We start from the raw sequence: 17,418 nt of genomic DNA on the forward strand, positions 1-17,418 counted from the left end.
GGTGGGATACCACACAGGTGCAGAGCTTAGGGGCATGAGCAGGGGTGGAGGGAGAGTGTCCACTCTAGCACTGCTCCAGTGTCTTCTCATCTCTGAGATCATGCAGGACGCAGACTGTTGTTTGCTCCTTGACTTACCGTCCCACAGATCTGTCAATGCCCTTGTTCCTTTTTGTCGCTAGGGTTTCCTGGGATGGGGAGAGGGAGCCCCACTGGGGGACCATCAAGCAAACAAATAATGATAAAGTAAGGCAAGGATAGGCTGATTGGGGCTGACACGTTTGATCTCTAGTTTTCAAGGCTCATTATTTTCCAGCTAGGTCCTATTTTTGAGGAAAAGAGGTATTGATGTGTCTTTGAGTATTTTCCACATGGTGGATCCTTATGAAAATTTGCTTATGCATAACAACACAATCTAATACATTAATACAGTTCACATCATCGGTTAGCGATGAATCATATGGGGACAGAGCCCAGGCGACATAATTTAACTTCATGCTGATGCCTAAATTCAATCTTTCTCCAAATGACATAAGGATTATTTAAGTCCCTAGGGACTGAATGTGAGAAGTAATGAAATGTTAAACATTTTTGTCAGATGAAATTGTAAGACTCTCTGGCCTGCAGAATCGCTGCACACCCTCAGTACAAGCCCAACAAATGATAATCTGGCCTTTGCTGTCATCTACAATTTTAACTCCTATTTTAATTCAGTCAATCACCAACCAGCTTGTAAGTATGGGGTGTCCTTCCTCACTTTGAGTTCTGAGACTGTTCAATTTATTCTGCAGAGCCAAAGTCAAACTTCCTGCCCTTTGAGAAGGGTTGATAAACAACCTGGGTGAGAGAATACTATTGCCCTGGTAACCACCTCCTCCCCACACCTCATAGGCATCTCCAGCCCAGCATAAGACATACTTAGCTTTCATGTGTACCTTCATAGAGGACTGGGCTCTTTCTGAATTCAGCTATCATATTTCCTTTGTCATATGAGTACAGTTCCTGTCGAACTTTCCAGCACACAGTATGTCTTGCTCAAGAATTAGATCTATCTTAGTGTGCATAAATATTTCCTTTTATTTAGTGGTTCCACTGTGAAATGGAATTTTAATATGAGTGATGTTATGAGATCCCTGAGGTTAAAGGGGATCATAAAAGTGGAGACTTTCCAGCTTGACTGGTTTCTTTAGAAGAAGAGGAAACACCAGGGATGAATACACAAGGAGCCACGGCAATGGGAAGACACAGCAAGAAGACAGTTGCCTCAAGCAAAGGAGCCAGCCCTCAGGAGAAGTCACACCTGCTGTCCCTTTGATGCTGGCTTCCAGAGCTGTGGGAAAATGAATTTCTGTGGCTTAAGCCCCCCAGCATGTGATGTTTTGTTTTGACAGCCCCAGCGGACGCATATGGGTGATGTAGATAGCACTATTTGCTCAATTTTCCTTGCTGTAAGGAATTCTAATTATATGTATCTTAAGTCTTAGCTGATGATCTTACTTTCTATCTTACTGAGGAAATAGAAGAGGTAAGTCTGCACCACACATCCATTGACCTAATTACTTATATCCATGCTTGGGTTCTCTGGCTTCTCTACCATGAGGAGGAAAGAGTTGGCTGTTCCTACCCACAGGCGAGCCTGGCTTCTCTCCTCCCACCTACACAGGGACATCGCTCCAACAGTTTGTGTCCTCCTTTAATTATCAACTTGTCTGTCTCTGATGGGATCACTGCAAGCAGCATAAAGGCATGCTAAATATATCCCTCCTTGGAAAATATTCTTTCACTTTCATGACAGATATACTGAACAATTTTACAAAATTTCTTTCTTTCTCTTATTACCTGTATGTAGTAGGAATCATTTACCTTATCCAATGAGATGAGAATGTAAGCAGCAAAGAGCTAAGGATGTATAAAACATGGGTTCATACTCATACTCTCTGACTCCAAAGAAAGTGCTGAGTTGAGAAGTGCATCGCAATAATATCCAAAGAAGAATACACACTCTGAATGGGTCCAAAGCATTTTTCCTTATTTCTCTGTAGATGCCCACAGACTGTGATGCCTATTCTGTGATCAGACTACAACATTTAAAAATTCAAGAATTGAGCCACTTCCCATTAAACTTTAGCTCTTTAATATTCTATGATACCAGTTAGAGAAGAATGCCTGAAAGGTGAAGTTATCAATAACTGAACCTCAGAGAAGTTGTGGGTTCCTATATTTTCTGTCTAAGCTTTAAAATTCTTGTAATGTGCTATAAGTGAAAATGGGAAGGATAGGATGTGGAGCATACACAGTTTTATTCTGCATCAAAAAAATCTGAATGGTCACTGGCCAGAGGGGCGTGGATGCAATGAGGCCTTTGCTCATGCCTGTCTTTAGGGTAGTGCGAAACTCTGGGCCACAATCTGCTGTGTCCCTGTAGGCTGCCAGGGGTTTCAAAGAGGACTTTGAGGAATTTTGCTGAACACTGGGGATGCCACTAGTGTATAAGAAATATGTTTAAATAAATACAAGCACATATATAAATAATGGAGTACAGGCGAACGTTTTGGGGGCATGTTAGTTGGATACCACTGTGTAGAAATTAAAGCTCTACTTAACCACCCACAAATTTGGGAATATTAGAGAGGGAGCTGAACATGAGGTTTAAAACACTGGCTTTATAGTGTAACAGCTGATGCTGGAACATGTTCTATCTTGTAATTTCGGGCCAGTTTTCTGAACACAATAGCCTTCAGCATCCTCATATAAAATGGAAATCTGATTCATAAGGCTAAAGTAAAGATCAACCAAGCAAGTATATATACATCCTTTGTTAGAGGTTGAATTGAGTCTTTTCCAAATGCATAGACTGAAGCTTTAACGCTTAGTATATTAGAATGTGACTATATTTGAAGGTAAAGCCTTTATATGGGTAATTATGGTAAGACGAAGTCATTAGAGTGGCTGGTAATCCAGTATGACTTAGGTCCCTTTAAAAAAGAGGGAGTTTGGAGAGAGAAACACATACAGGCAAACACACACACAGAGACACAGACAAACACACATGCACGATGCTATGGGAAGATGAAGCCAGAGGTTTGGATGGTCTTTCACAGACTAAAGAATGCCAGAAATTGCCGGTAACCATTATACCTTAGTCAGCTTTCTGTTACTACAACAAATAGCTGAAATAATGCATGAGGAGGAAAGGTTCATTATGGCTCAGAGTGTGGAGGTTTCAGTCCACGATGAGGTAGACTCATCATTACTTTTAGGCCTTTGGCTGGGTGTGCATCAAAGCACTGTGGCAGTGTCAGGTATAGTAAAGTCACTCACCTCATGGTTGGGAAATGAAAGAGAAAGGACATCATGTCCCATTTTTCCTCTTCGATAATGCTCCCCCAAAGTCCTGAAGACTGTGCAGAAGGCCCCAGCTCCTGAAGGTTTCATGACCTCCAGTGCTGCCATGCTGCAGATCATACTGTCAACAGTTGGGCCATTGGGGGGATGATCCAAACCATGGCACATTGGAAGCCAGCAAAGAGCCCTGGGACAGATTGTCCATCACAGGGCTCAGAAAGAAACAGCTTTGCTGGCAGCTTGATATATTTCCAGCCTCCAGATTATAAGTTAATACAACACTGTAGTTCAAGCTAACCAGTGTATAGCATATTTTTTATTATATCCTTAGGAAACAAATCTAGCATTTAAAACATTGTAAGTACCTAATAATCTCCACCAATAATTATCTTTGTAACCTTCTTAGTAGTCTTTGTAACCTTCTTAATCATCTGAAATATTTGTTTGCACAATAATTTAAAAAACTGTGCACCTTACCAAGCACTGAACTTTGGCATCCCCTTCCTTTTTCTGATCTGTATGTGATTCTCTTGGGAAAGGCACCTCTGGGGTGTGGAAGGATGAAGCCAGTTAGGACCTATCCTTTAGGCAGGCAGTTAAGTGAGGAGGACTCTTGACCAGTGGACACTCTCAACACCTCTTGCTCTTATCAGAATCCATCCACTGGTTCCACTGCCATAGGCCGGATGGGGGCCCTGAACCTGCCCATTCTTCCTCTTTGTATTTCCTTTCAACTGCTTACATTTGTTACAATCTTGGAGTGAACAAAGGGCTCCCAAAGTGATTGGCTTCATGTCCCCAAAGATGTCCTTGTCTCGCCTTTGTCCTAGGTCCTTGTGAAAGTTTCAAGGCAGTCCTTCCAGCCTGTGTGCAGGAGCCGCAGTCACCTTTGCAAGCGCATGAAACTACTCTGTTCATAGAGCAGGAGCTTTGCATATTTTAGTACTCCAAACTGTGAGCTGAGTGCAGAGGGCCGCTCTTGCATGAGAACCCAGTTGTGTGGGTCAATATGCTGGGGTAAATCTGACCACCCAGCTTTCCTGCACTACAGACAGAAAAAAGTGTTCTCTTACAGTGTCCTGGGAGGACAGACATGAGGGACAGAAGAACGTATCAGGGAGTTGGGCAGGTTATTGGAGTGGGAACGCAGTAGATCAGTTTCCTTCTCACTGTGTAGAACATTTGCAGTAATGTCAAAGAATCATAGGATGTTGAGGTCACTGGGATAAAAAGTTGATGTGACTTGACTAGTTGACAGACTCTTGACTCCCGAGAGAGAAAGGGAGGGAGAGAGAGAGAGAGAGAAAGTGTTTATGTCCAGTACTTCAACAAATGTTATAAAGAGTAATTCATGAGAAGGTGTTATGCATCTCACCAATGAATTCTCTTAAACTTTCTCTCTTTAATTGGGTTATTCTGCCCATCAATCATGAAAGACAATTCTCTCAGCCCAAAACACAAATTTGACAAAATAAGATAATGCTCCTTTTTCTTGTTCATGTGTATTAAAACAAATCTGGGTTTAAATTTTATTGTCAGAACCATCTAGTTTAGAACCATGGCAACTTAGTCTAATTGCTAAGTTGTAGGTGTCAATCCTTAGGTCTGAACACGATTGGATTGTTTCACTCTTCTTTGATCTGTGTTTCTGAAAGGATTTTTATTAGTAGGCTAGTGTTTAGCAATTTGCTAATTTTTGCTAATTGATTCATATACCATGGTCATAATTTTATTGATTGATATGTTTAATGCTATCAATTTTTAAAGCATTGGTGAGCACACTGTTTCTATCTTGGGAATTTGGAATATAAGTTCAGAGTATCAATATTGATATTACAATTGTTTATTTATTTATTTGTTATTTCTATGTGATAACTATCAAGTTAGCTATTTATGTTAACAATCTCTTCCTTAGTTGATTGTTAATACCTTGATGGCAAGAAATATTTTACTCATATTTGAGTTTCATTTTTTGCATTTCATAGGTACCCAAAATATTTATGGAAGGTACGACTCAATAAAAAAGCACTCCCAAATGTTATACCGTTTTAAGTAGGGGGAGGAAAGGAAAAAGAAGATGCTAAGTCTTAGGAATTAGGATCTGCTTCCTGTTGGCCATCATAGCAGAAAAGTCCATAAGATTACAATGCCTGTCCCACTTTTTTTCCTCCTAGGAAAATGTGGGCAAGCATCCTCTTCAGTCTGCAGGTCAAAGAGGTGTTAGCATGTTACCTGTCTAAAACCATGTTGCTTATAATTATAGGATGGGAAGGGTAGTCAGACTTGGTTCACCTGTACCTTCAAATCAGCACTTACACTTCAATTCAACTCCAAAGATATTTTTCATGAGTTTCTGAAAGTTATCTAAGTTTGAAAATCCCTAATTGGGCCTATGAAACTAGATGAAAGGAGTGCACCTTTAACCACTTATTGACTAATTAATATAGCCATTAATTCAACTAACAAACCATTATTTTGTCAACATTTTGAAATAGAATTATAGAATGTAAGATGAAAAGGCCAAGTTACTATTGTGGAATATGGGACAGTGAAAAAAATGGAAAGGACATTTTAGGGATTTCAAAACTTTGTCTATACTTGGCCCTGACTCCTGAAAAGAAGACCTATCAGGTGAGGTTCATCCTGGTGGTATTTAATATTTTAATGAAAAGGGCTGGGGATATAGCTCAGTGGCACAAGCACCTGCCTGGCAAGCACAAGGTCCTGAGTTCGATCCCCAGTACCAAAGGAAAAAAAAATAATTAGAAGAAGCTCATTCTCTCTATTGTATAAACACAATCTTGATAGATTATCTGTACCATTAATGTTCTTATTCAGGTCCCCAGAGTTGATGCAATGACAAAAGTCTGAAATTTACCCTCTGTCTATGTGATGTAATTTATGTCCAGTCACCCACAATTTTATGCATTTCTGAAAAGCCATTTCAAAACAAATCTGAAGTATACATAATAATAGTGATGAAAATAAACATTAAGCAAAGGAAGAAATGATAAACATAACCTTTAGACCACATGACTTCCTAGGATGTCAGCTATTTCAGGAACTGAAATGGTGCATTTATCATATTCTCATCTGTTCAATATATAATTATTTTAACTATTATGTGTGTTGTTTATAACCCATTATCTGGCAATAACAGCTTGCATGGATCACTGCATAATTTAAAAATATAATGGCTTTTCTTGCCAATATTTGATTTCCAACTCTAAATCTGCTGACTTTAACTGTATCTATACCATGCACTCTGGGTAAATTAGGGTTTTTTGCTAAGGATTTATCTTGGAGTATGCACCTGTATTTTCTTTTACATAAACTGCTGCCCCTTGGCTCTGGCTTATATGATGGCTAGCTTTCCAAAATATAATACACTGCCTCTGTTCAGGCGAATCAACTAAATGAGAAGGATCACAGATTTGAGTGATTCATCTGGGTTAAGTGGACAGAAATAGGGCACTTGTCCAATTATCTAGATGATGTGATCAATAAAACCCAGAAATTACATTATTTTATCTTGAATTACTAAAATTACTTTAATCATACTAGCCAGAGAATTGCTTTTGTAGTATATATGATGATTATTAATTTTAAAGCTAGTCAATATATTATTTACATAGGAGGATAAACACGGATTCTCCATGGGTTGTATTTAGAGCTGCTTAACCTGGCTGGGTAAGATGTTGTCTTGAAAGAAAGATTTATATGCTTGTCACTGAAACTTACTGAGCAGCAACTGTATGCAGGAAGAGAGCTAGACACTGGATAAATAAAGTGAATAGAAGAAATTGCTAAGAGATGGACTGTGTACTGGGGAGGTGGACACACAGGAACACGTTCACAGTACAATGCTACAAATGCAATGTGAACGTTATACAGAGTGTTTTTGGAGAACTGAGGCAAAGGGGAAATGTACATATGTGTGAGTGTCGGGCGGCTGCTTGAAAAAGCTTTTTGGAAAACTTGACACATAGAATGAGCCTATAGGTTTACTCTGATACAGTCACAGGAAGAGGGAGTGGAACAAAGAGCATTATCAGTAGAGGGCATCGGAGGGACAGTAGCCCAGGTTAACACTGAGGAAAAGGCATCCTGTGACTGTGGAGAAAGGAGATGAAGGTGAAAGGCATTTGCTAATGGGTACTTGGAAATTGAAGGTATTCTCACCTGCTGGAGTCAGTGTTCTCAAATAAGTTGGAGGTGTTATGAGAATGAGTGTAGTGAACATTGAACTGTGGCTTAGTGAGAGTGATAATGCTATGAGAGATCTGCCAAGGGGGATGGAACGGGTAAGTGAGGAAGCAAAAGGATTGAGAGGTGTTACTATTAAACATCATTGTTTTTCATTGGGCAAAACAGCAGGAATCCATGGTTTTCCTAACTTAAACCTTGCTACATAGGCATAGGGGAAGAGAACTTGTGTAGCACTGGAATTTTCTTAGGTAGGTGGACACAGAAGTTGGGTGAAAAGAATTATCGCATTCATGAAATAGCAATGACGATGAGCACCAACTGTGGCTATCTAGTTTTGGGTGGAAAGAAACGTTGACAGCAGTAGAGACAATGGGATTTAAATAAGGGAACATGAGGCTGGAGGTCTCTCTGCAGCAATTAAAAAGTCTGATGTTGGTAAGAAAGTGAGCAAACTGGAAGGAGTTCATAGAGCCCCTTTGTGGAGTAATTTGTCCATATCTACTTGTGGTAGGCAAAATTCTATGATGAACCATAGAGATCCATGAGCTTTGTAATTTTCTTTCCTTGAGTGTATGTGTAACCTGAGAATAGACTATTATATTCTACCGATTCTAAGGCAAAGGTGGAGGGAGTTTTGCTGATAGTAGCTGGAGTATTTAAGGAGTTGATTTTGACTTACTGAAAAGAGGTCATCCTGGGTGGGTCTGATCTAATTAAGAGCAGCCTTTAAATGGAAGTGTAGAAGACAGAGACCTGCTATGTTCTAGGCTTAAAGTAGCAAATTTCTATGAGGTTTATAGTAGCCACATGGGCCTAGAAGAAGCCTCTAGCCTTTGATGATACTGCATCAGCCCTACTCAAATTCTTTTTAGTTTTGCGATATCCATCAGAGAACCCAGGGAAGACTTACATTCCCAGCCCCACAGAAACTATGAGACCATAAATGAAAACTGTTTTACCTCTCCCATTTTGTAGTTATTTTGCACAAAAATAAGGAATTATTATACTGCTAAAGCTGAAAGCATGCATGAGCATAGGAATTCTACTTCTAAATTTGTTGCTTAGGATGATGCAGTTGTTACGGACTGACTATCTGTCTCTCCAACTTTCATATACACTGAAGCACTAACCCCCAATCTTATGGTATTATGAAGTGAGACCTTTGGGGCATAACTAGGTTTAGATGAGTTCATTAAGACGGAATTCCCATAATGGAATTAATAACTCTTTTAAAGAGAGATGCCCGAGTTTTCTTACTCTATAATATGAAGGTGCATAGAAAAGACAGCAGTAAGCAAGCCAGGAATAAAGCTTTCACCAGAACTCTGGCATGATGGCACCCTGGTCTTAAAGTCCCCAGCCTCCCTAAGTATAAGAAATAATTTCTTATTCTTTTTTAATTACTCAGTCTTAGGTATTTTGTTATAGGAGCAGAAATGAACAAAGATAGTTATATATGACAATACATACAACTAGTGAAATATTTTCAATTATGAATGCTTAGGAAATGATCTCTCTTCTGTGTGCAGAGTTGCATAAGGAAATGAAATAAGGACGTGATGAATCCATTCTCCCTTGAGGTCTAAATTTCTTAAATATGAGAGGATGCTTAGAGAAATGGTTTTCTTTAACACAGTATAGACTAGGTGGGGGTGCTTAAAATGAGGAGTTGGAATGCAGGTATGTTTCAAGAGGTACAGAAAGAGAAATAGGAATGGGAGCTTTTCTAAAAAGTAGAAATTCGGGGCTGGAGATATAGCTCAGTGGCACAGGTTCTGAGTTTGATTTCTGGCACCCCCCCCCCAAAAAAAAAAACCAAACCATTAGAAATTTGACTTAGGTTGCCAGGAAGATCCAATGTCATCTAACTGGTCCAGGGGACACTTTTTCCCAGTGGTCAAAACCAAAAGCCATGCAATGATGAATAGTGTTCCTTAGGAGAGTCATAGTAGGATAAAAATATGTCAGACCTTATGTTTTTCCAGAGTCTTTATTATTTTTCTGTAGTGTAATTTTCACCCAGAAATATTAAACTAGTCAATAGTGCCATGTTAAATAAGAGTCTCAATAAGAATTAAGGCACATATAGGTGCCTCAATAAAGAATTTTATCCCTTACTTTTTTACTTTTAAAAGCCAGAATTTAAATGTCAGCTTTATACATTCAAATTTATAATCTTCATTCCATCAAACTGAACCAATAAATTAAATTTTCATAGCAAAATAGTGGCAGAAAGCTGCCCGTATTTTATATAGCTTTCAGTGACATCCACATACACTGGCATTTAGTTGGAAATAAGTTTTTATTCCCATGCAGTAAATTTAGCTTAGAACAGATCAATTAAGAACTATTTATATAGCTTAAAATTAAGTATTAGTTCAGCAGAATTTATTATGAGTTTGCTAGGATTTAATTTCCTGGGTGCAGCTCAACAAACATTATTTAAATTCCTGCCATGTAGGGCACAGTGCTCTGAGGACATGGAGATTAACTGACTTTGTCCCTGTCCCAGGGAAAGATCTTACAGTGGCCACATGAGCATGCCAAGTGTTAACATAGAGATGTACAGAATCTGTGGAATCTAATGGAAGACCCATTCCAAACAGAAGTTAGGAGGGGCTTGGTTGAGTTAAAAATGATACATAAACTTCCCAGGCTGAAAGGAATATGATAAAAGATGTATAATTAAGCAGCTTTTACCTAAGAAGAGAGAAACTCACCTGCCTTCATGAAATGTGCAATAGCATGGTGGACATAAAAACAGACCAACAGATTTGTGCTTTTAAAGAGTGTAACTCCTTCTGTGCATTCATGCATATTTCTTTGTGTAGATGTAGACAATTGCTATAAAAGATCTGAAGCTCAAAATTCAGAGCCTGGAAAGAGGCTACTTTAATATTTCATAAGAAAAATGATGTGGGAAGTGGGAAAAGGCGGTGAAAAAGAATACCTAGGGGAGAAAGTTTATAGGATTTAATCAAATGGGTGTGCTGAGGAAATGACAAGGTTCTGGAGAACCTATCAGTGTTTGTGTGACATGCTCGCTCTTACTGCGGTGTTTTGACTCAGATGCATCTAGGATAGATACAGGTTACTAAAGTAAAGACAGAGACAAGTTCCAATGCATGGATACAAAGAACTGCTCTCCAGAAACTGGACAAAAGTTGAAAAAATTGATCTGCTGGCTGACCGGGAGAAGTCAATTGCATCATGATGAGAAGGACTCCCAGAATTTCTAAGGAAGGGACAAATGTACAAGATTTGGATCCAGAGCATGTCAATGGCAATGTTCTGGGTTAGAGTCAATGGGACCATCAAGAGTGTGGTGACAATCCTCGGGCACACATGCTACAGCAGGCAAGCAAAGCCCTGTCTGCCAGTACACAAGCCAATTTGCCCCAGAAGCTCAGGAACAGATAAACAGGTTTAATTGGAGTGTTGGCACTTTGTGATAAATGAGTGGGTTTTGGGTTTCAGTTTGGGCACTCAGTCTTTAAAAGATTCACCCTCACCTATCTAGAGGGCTCAGAAGGCTTCAGCAGAAAGAACACAAGGTGGATGCAGAGGAGCTGAGGAAGCAGGATAAACTTCCTCTGAACTAGAGATCTGCTGGTGTGGGTCAAAGAAACATTAGGATATACAATCTAAGAGAGATTCATAGAGTGAAAGGAAACACTTCAAGGAAAAGGGTTAGCTTCAAAAGTCTTCAAGGGCCAACAGGGACATGAACTAAACTCTCTGACAAGCCCAGGAAGAACAGGGTAGCCTACCCAAGTGATAAGTATCCTGTCTTTTTAGGGGACCAGTAGGGGGAACAATAGCCAAGGAAATGGGGAGGGAAAAAGCAATCAAGGAAGAAAAAGGAGCTGCTCTGTGTACACTTACTGTTATGGCATGGACCTAAACTGATCCCCCCTATCTCATGTGTTTAGAGGTAACTGAATTATGAGGATATTATAGCTGAGTTGCTGTTAAGCGGTGGGATCAGAAGTGCCTGCTTGCTAAGGGCATGACCCGGAAGGGAATATCACCCTTCCCTTCATGCTCTTCTTCCTGTCTGCCGTGACCTAAGCACCTTTCTTCCGATCAGGTCCTTCTGCCAAACTGTTTCTGCCTTGGCACCAGCCAACCAGAGACTAATTGTGAGCCAATGTAAACTTCTCCTCCTATAGATTGTAAATGTCAGGTGTTTTGTCCCAGCTACAAGATCAGTAACTAAGATACCATCTTGCTGAAGTCTTGCATATGTTTGAGCTCAGAGGTGGCAGAAGTTTCAGACTAAACCAGGGTGGACTTTTGATTGATATTGTAGACTCAGAATGTTCTGGTGACTAAGGTGAGGCTGCACTTCAACACAAAAGGACTATAAATGCCATTGCCTTCAGGAAGCCGAAATTTGGAATATGTCTGGATTTTCACTGAGCGATTTTAAATGAGAAGTGGCTGTCTTGGTGGTTGCTTTTGTTTGATGTACCAGCTGCATTGTCATTAATTGACAGGCGATTTATTTTAGGAATCATAGATTAAACACAGTGTGTTTTATTGGGGAATATTTTTAGGGTGGGTGTAACAGCAGAATATCCAAGCATAAATTTCCAGTAGAGAAATAACTGGAAAAATTTAAACCAAGAGAAAAGTTAGAGTTATCGTCAAAGTAAATAAATCTCTTTTGCTTCTAGTTCTTTGTGAGTGATCATCATTTCAGAACTAAGATGTCTATAATTCCTTCATTAATAACCTTTGTAAGTTTATCTGTTTCAGTCAAACCTACACATAACTACAAAAATAAACTATCTGGAAAATCATTTTGCTTCTCCCTCCTTAGTGGCTTCCCAACAATTATCAATCACATTTGAATTTCTTAGCTTGGAGGTCCTATGTCCAATTGTTCTGAAATATTTCCTTTAGAGAATTTCTTTCCACTTCTACATGGGACCACTCTTTGCAAGCCCAAGAGGACTGCTTAAGCTCCATTTTTACTTTTGCTGTTCCCCATGCTGGCATGCCCTTCCATCCAAATTCTACTTTAAATTTCAGTTCAGGCACTCTTACCATAGGGTTTAGGGAACTCAAGATGCTTGGCACCTGGGATTGCAGACAAATTTGTATATGTTTTATGTGTACAGTGGATCTAAATTTTAAATCAGTTTTAAGGGGCTGGGGATTTAGCTCAGGGGCACAGCGCATGCCTGGCAAGGGAGAGGTCAAAAGTTCGATTCCCGGTACCGGAAACTCCCCCGCCCCCCCCAAAAAAAACAAAAAAAAAAATCAGTTTTAGTAAAGAATCTGAGATGACAAAATAATTAGGGATCACTAATACTAATTTAATCTAAACTCGTTCCTTTTCGTGAACCCAGTTCTCTGCTCCTCTCATTACCATGATCAACTATGTCCTGGTGCTTGCTCTCCCTGCTGCTGGCCCAATCATTGCTCAGGGGCCAGCGTGCCTGATACCCAGCTTGTGATATTTCACTGCAGTAGCCCAGAAAGGCTGACACTCAACCTGGTTGATTGTTGCTTAATGTTCTCTCATCCCTCCTGAATAATTACCAGTGTGCTCTAGGACTGCAAGTTTATTTATTCCCTTGCTCCATTGTATTGATCTCCTATACCCTGTAGGTGCATCTCTACGGAACTCCTGATTTCCCTCTGCTAGGTCCTATTCTCATTTTTGGAAATTGCTGCTGTATTATCCTAATCTTCAATAATAACAACAGTGAGACTAATGTTATTAATAGCAAATACACAGTGCTTACAATATGCTTGGCGATATACTTAATGCTTTCTAGGTACTGCCTTCTTCTCCTGACTACTGCCTTACATGGTGTACTTTTCAAACAGAATTTTCTGTTCCACTGAAGTTACCTTTTACTGAGAAACAACTGCATGATGAACATTTTGTTAATACTCATGTATGATATATATAATCCACACAAACCCAGGAACTGGACAATTTTATCCTCGTGTTATAGATGAAACAGACAAAAAGAAATTGAAGGACTAAATTACCACAGTTAAACTGGACATGTAATCCCAGAGCTTGGATAGGCTGAGGAAGGAGGATTACCAGTATGAGTCCAGCCTGGGCAGCTCATGACTTAGAACTTGTGTCAATATAAAAAAATAAAAGAGGGGCTGGGGATTTAGCTCAGCGGCAAAAGCGCCTGCCTGGCAAGCGCAAGGTCGTGAGTTCGGTTCCTGGTACCGGAGAAAAACCAAAAAAAAAAAAAAAAAAAAAAAAAATAAATAAAATAAAAGAAAGGTTGTAGATGTAGTTCAGTCTAAAGGTCCTGGGTTCAATTTCTAGTAAACCCCCTTCAAAAATCATACCAATAGTAATCTGCAGTTAAATTGCAGAATCTTTTCCAGTGCCAGAACTAAATAGGTTAATATATTCCTGAATTCACTGCCTCATGTCCCAACAGAACCTATAGCTCTGGTGGATAGGTTTGTCCAGACCTTGACTCTGCCCTACTTAATTATTCCTTAACACAGTTACTCACATACTGAGTGCTGCCTATAGCCTGTGCATTGGCCTGTGGGTTGCAAGTATGTGTCCTTCAGTTCACTCCTTGATTTACTAAGTGATTCACTTATTGGGTGCTTCTTCTATGTCCAGAACTGTGCTTAAAAAACCCACTAGGAAATTGATTCTGGAAAAGCATAGTATGGAGAAAGACAAGTAAAGAAATACAATACCTGTGACAGAGGTGCAGAATCTCACATCTGTGAGTCAAGGCTAACAGACTAGAATGCTTGCACTGAGACTTAAAGAATGACTCAAGAAGGAGAGTTATTTCAATCAGGGGCAAGAGAATTCAGCAGGATTGTATGGCCTGTTCAGGGAGCCATGACAGGTTCAGCAAATCCTGGAGACAGGGCCGGCAAAGGAAAAGATGGCACAGGGATCAGAAGTAAGATCACTGGAGACTCGTACAGCCTGCTGAAGGAAGTAGGCTTTAGGCTGTGCCATAGACTACTTCCAAATCAAGTCTGTCATATCTCAGTCACGTAGAATTTATGTTAGCAGGTAGTAGAAATTGTACCTTCTACTTTTGAGGAGGGGCTGTTACTTATGTTGGAAATTATTACTTATACAGGGAGCTGGAGATAGAGTTCAGTAGTAGAACACTTGCCTAGTATGGGCTAGGTCCTCAGTTATATCTCCAGCACTGAAAACCTGCAAAAAAAACGTTGTTCGTGCATTGTGTTGATATAGATAGAAAGATAGATAGATAGCTAGATAGAGATATAGATATAATGGAGAGCTAGTACTTCTGACTTAGTTGGCATTATTAATCTAATATGCACTGATTTAGCAAATGCACAAAAGCTAACATTAAAGAATATTCTAGCATGTCTCAGATGTTCTTTAATTCTTCCCCTCTTTCTAGTCAGCCTCAAACACGGAATGGCAGTCAAGCTGCGATACACACAAGAAAGGTTTCCTGATTCTGAATAATGTGTAGTTATCGGGGATTAGTGCGCACGCAACCACCTCTGCTTGGAAAGTTTACCTCCTGTGACGAATTTGATCTTCACACCATAAATTCAGTCTGCTGACTTGCTCCTTTACATTATTTCTGAGTCTACTTTTGGAACTCCTCAAGGAAGTGAAATTACTAAAAAAGAGTACCAAGGGAGGTTTTAGGAACAAGTGCCTTATTTCATGTTTCCTAATAAAACCCAATACTTGCAACACTTTGCTATGTACTCGTTTAAAGAAATATGCACATTTTCTCTTCTGCATGTTTTGGTTCATCTCAGAATTCCCTCAGTGCCAATCTTACAGCAGGCTGGGGCATTGTTCTTATTTACCTCCTCCTCACCCCATCTTCTCTGTGGGTACCCCTGCCTTGCCAAAGGTGGCATATGGCACAGTGACTCATCCGACAAAAGAAGATAAGGACAAGATGGGAAGGATTTCTGATGCATTCTCCCCCACATCCTTCCTTTCACCCCCAACTGTGGAGACTGAGAATGGGGACATTTATACCTCAGAGTGAGTGAATATAAAATGCTTTCCTGCTTCCAACATGGCCCTTTGTCTTGGAGCTCATTATTTCTTTAAACATAACTAAATGTGGCGTGGAAATTTCACCTTCTTATGCAATTTAAGCACAAGCAAAAAGGTGCTTGGGGTGCGCCTAATGTTTGATCCCAAGTTTTTATGTAGCTCCTGCCTGTCCTTGCAGTAGTACAACACAAAAGGCAACCAGCTGTTTCCTTGTTAAAGTTCCAGGTAATCAGGACAGCGACCGAGGACATAGCCATGATCACAGCGGGGAGGGGTGGAGCCATGTGATGTTTTTCATCAGGCACAGTATGTCAGAATCGTATAGCTGTCAGAAAAGGGCATTTCATTTCATGCCTGTTCGCTACTTCTTTGTTGTTATTGTTGTGTTGCCAGTTTGAAATCCCTGGCACTTTTCTCAGACAGTGGGATGAGGCTGTCATGAACATTGCATTCCCTCAGTAAGGGAATAGCTAATATTTCATGTTCTTACCATGCACCTGCACTGCTCATCACAAGTAGTAGCCTTACTGTTTATTCTCACAATAATATTGTGGAGGAAAGTGGTGTTATTCCCCGTTTAGAGAGGAGGAAACCAAGACACAGAAAGGTTAAATAATTGCCTGAATTATCCAACTCATAAAGCTTAGTGGAGCTGGGATTTAAATCCAAACAGCCACTGTTAAGTTTAGGAAGAGGTAAGAGAGGCACACATTTTAAGGAAGAACTCCTCAATCTTGTGCAAGTGAAGGATCACACCTGTGCATGAGTGCTTCCTTAACTCACATCCTAGTCCCCAGCCTTGAAAGCAAACTTGCTGTAGAGCCTATGGGCTTAGCCCTTCTTTGTCCTGCCAGTCTGAGCCCCACCCCTATGGGGCACTGTCAGCCTTCAAAGAGGAAGCAGATTGCACAGTCCCAGAAGGGGTACATAGGGACTGAAAGAGCAGCAGGGATAGAACCCGGAGTGGGCATCGTTCCCAGGCTATGGCTAGCCTCTACTTTTGTACTATTTTCTCCCATGCTGCTCACATGTAGATTTGTCTCCCTCCATCCTCCTACAGTTTGCAGAAGAAAGAAGATGCTTCTTATTGAGAGGCAAATCTCTGCATCCCACAGAGAAAATGGTAGAGCCTCAAAGAATATGATGCATACTTAGGTCTGGTTGCTTTGATGTGCCTTATTTTTCTATTGCCAAGTTAATGAATACCCTGAGGTGCCTGTTGGGGACAAATTTATCCCAAAGCCGCATATGTACAAAGACTCTTGGGTTCTCAGAAGAGGAATGGAAGTGAAACTGCCTTAGCAAGTGGGAGAAGATGAGGAGAGTCGCAGATCCCAGGACATGAATGGAGAACTCTCCTGTCACACATATCTTGTGCTCTTACGAGCCTTTAAAAGACCAAGCAGGTTTTGAGTGGGACTAGACTTGTCTCATTATTTAGTGGCAAAATAATTACTATATCATTAAGATACAGAGTTCTTTTGTTCAATCTTGGATGGCCAAACACTTTGAGGTCCCAGGGATCATGTGCTAACAAGGTGGGGCTCCCTCTGGGACCCTTCAATGATGGTCTCACGGTGCTCTGAGTCAGTGCCCTGGACAATATACACATATGGTCTCATAGGAAGCTCTTATAGAGGAGCAGGAGTAGTTGGCCTCATAGCAGAAATGAAGGCCAGGAAGTGTGAACTCAGCACCACAGTACAAAACATCTTGATAGTTTGACACCCGAGAAGACAGATTGGCGATGGTTTCCCCTCCCTTATGGGTTTCACGCCAGCAGAACCATGTGGGAAAGGCCACACCCAAGAACAAGACAAGAAAGGCTCAGCTGAAGGGAGTACTGAG

The 17,418-nt window shown here is 40.4% G+C and overlaps 1 protein-coding gene across 2 annotated transcripts in view; it reads right to left on the bottom strand.

The window, feature by feature from the left end:
* Grik1 (glutamate receptor, ionotropic, kainate 1) overlaps positions 1-17,418 on the bottom strand; it is a 409,294-nt gene that overhangs the window by 85,592 nt on the left and 306,284 nt on the right. The window lies entirely within an intron of this gene.

The sequence above is a fragment of the Chinchilla lanigera genome, unplaced genomic scaffold, assembly GCF_000276665.1.
Source record: "Chinchilla lanigera isolate Chin_1 unplaced genomic scaffold, ChiLan1.0 scaffold00006, whole genome shotgun sequence".
Classification (NCBI taxonomy): Eukaryota; Metazoa; Chordata; class Mammalia; order Rodentia; family Chinchillidae; genus Chinchilla; species Chinchilla lanigera.